The following is a 2,500-nucleotide window of genomic DNA, read 5'->3' as shown; positions in this document are numbered from 1 at the left end:
AAGCGGCGGTCTACAAAGTCACCGAGTTCTACGGTAGCTGTCGCCACGAACCCCACCCACCCTTGGCGATGTCGTCGGGTTACAGCGACCACGTAGACCTGGAGGCTACATAGGGGGGGGGCGCGCGCGCGGGCCGGTAGACCGGGAAGTCCTACGCCCTCCACAGTAGACCGGCAAGACGCAGCCTCTCCGGCGGGTAGACCGGGGCCCCGGCGAGTAGATTGTCCGACCGGGAAGCCCCCACGGCCGCGGAGGTAGACCGGCACACTCCAGCCGTCGGGGCCGGTAGACCGGAGGGGAGCCGACGGCCGGGAGACCGGGCAATGGCGCCAGCCCCTCCGGCCGGGAGACCGTGCTTCCCGAGGTCCGGCGCCCAGTAGACCGGCCAGCGGTTGCGTGCCGTTCGCCAGGTAGACCGGGAAGCCGCCAGATCTCGGGAGGAAGACTGGCAAGCCCCAGCCTTCCCGGCCGGTAGACCGGAGGGGAGCCGAGGGCCGGGAGACCGGGCAACGCCGCCAGCCCCTCAGGCCGGTAGACCGGGCTCACCGAGGTCCGGCGCCCAGTAGACCGGCCAGCGGTTCTGCGCCGTGCTCCAGGTAGTCCGGCAGAGCCGCGCTTTCGGGTGGGTAGACCGGGAAGCCGCATGTTCTCTGAGGAAGACAGGCAAGACCCGGCCTGCCTGGCTGGTAGACCGGAGGGGAGACGAGGGCCAGGAGGCCGGGCAACGCCGCTGGCTCCTCTGGCGGGTAGACAGGGCTTCCCGAGGCCCGGGGCCCAGTAGACCGGCCAGCCGTTCAGTGCCGTGCGCCAGGTGGTCCGGCAGAGCCTCTCTTTCCAGGGGGTAGACCGGGAAGCCCCGGCCAGCTCGGAGGAAGACCGGCAAACCCAAGCCTTCCCGGACGGTAGACCGGAGGGGAGCCGAGGGCCGGGAGACCGGGCAACGCCGTCTGCCCCTCCGGCGGGTCGACCGGGAAGCTTCCCTTCCTCGGAGGTAGACCGGCAGGACCCAGTCTCCACGGCCAGCAGAGCCCAGGGCCGGGAGACCGGGCACCGCTGCCAGCCCCGGGCCAGACCTTCGGTCGGTAGACCGGGAGGCCCCCTTGTTCTCGGAAGGGGCCCGGCAAGGCCCAGCCTCCGCAGTCGGCAGACCGGGGGTGACTCTGTTCGCAGGCCCGGCCGCCCCCGGGAGGACCGGGCCCCTCGCGAGTAGACCGGGCGGTCGGCGGGCCTCCGGCAGGGTAGACCGGGGAGGACCGGGAAGCCCCAGCCGCCTCGGCCGGGCGGAGAACGGGGGGACCGGCAGCGGACAGACCTCCCAGCGGTAGACCGGGAAAGCTTTCCGTCCTCTGAAGGGGACCGCCACGTCCCAGCTTCCCTGGCCAGCTCCTCCGGCGGGGAGCTAGATCCGGCCGCCCCCCCCCGGAAAACGGCCAGCGCTTCCCCTCCTTCCGCCGGGAAGACCGGCCCACCCGCCCCCGCTTGCCGGCCGGTAGACCGGGGCCACCGGCAACCTCGCCCCTGGACCGGGCAGGGGCCGGACCCACACAGACGCCTGTCCGGAAGCCTGCCCTTCCCCGGCCTTCGCACCCTCCGCCAACCGCTCTCGCCTCGCCTCCGTCCGCCTCCCTTTTCGGAGGTAGACCGGCAAGCCCCAGTCTCCCCGGCCCCGGCTAGTAGACCGGGCAGCGGTACCAGTCCGGCCGTCAGGTGGACCGGCACTTCCCAGCCCCAAGCAGGGGAGACCGGGAAGCCGTCTGTCCTCGAGGTAGAGCTGGAAGCCCCAGCCCGGCAGGCAGGCAGGCAGGCAGGCAGGCGTGAGCGTGGACGCGAGGAGCCCACCGGGCCTCCGTCGGGACGACCGGGAAGTCTCCCTTCCTCGGAGGTAGACCGGCAAGACCCAGCCACCCCGGCCGGCAGACTGGAGGGGAGCCCAGGGCCGGGAGACCGGGGTGACCGTGGACGCGAGAAGCAGACTGGGCCTTCGCTGGGTAGACCGGGAGGCCGCCCGTTCCCTGAAGGGGGCCGGCAAGGCCAGGCCTCCCCGGCCGGACGGCAGACTGGGGGGACAGCGGTCGCAGGCCCGCCCGCCCGCCGCCGGGAAGACCGGGGCCCTCGCGAGTAGACCGGGCGGTCGGCAGGCCTCCGGCGGGTAGACCGGGGAGGACCGCAAAGCCCCAGCCGCAGGAAGAACGGGCCACGCTGCCGGCCCCTCCGACCGACCGGCGGGGAGCTAGACCCGGCCGCCCCCCCCCGCCCCAGGAAAACGGCCAGCGCTTCCTCTCCTTCCGCCGGGAAGACCGGCCGAGCCACCCCCGCTTGCCGGCCGGTAGACCGGGGCCGCCGGCAACCTCGCCTCCTGGACCGGGCAGGGGCCGGACCCACGCCCGGAAGCCTGCCCTTCGCCCGCCTCCGCCCGTCGCCGAGAAGCAGAGGCCGGGCGCCGGGAATGGTCTACCGCCGCCCCGGAGCATGGGTAGACCGGCACGACCGGGGAGCCGCG

This window comes from Podarcis muralis, chromosome 14 (genome assembly GCF_964188315.1).
Source record: "Podarcis muralis chromosome 14, rPodMur119.hap1.1, whole genome shotgun sequence".
In the NCBI taxonomy this organism is placed as follows: domain Eukaryota; kingdom Metazoa; phylum Chordata; class Lepidosauria; order Squamata; family Lacertidae; genus Podarcis; species Podarcis muralis.
Note: the sequence above shows the minus strand (reverse complement) of the source record.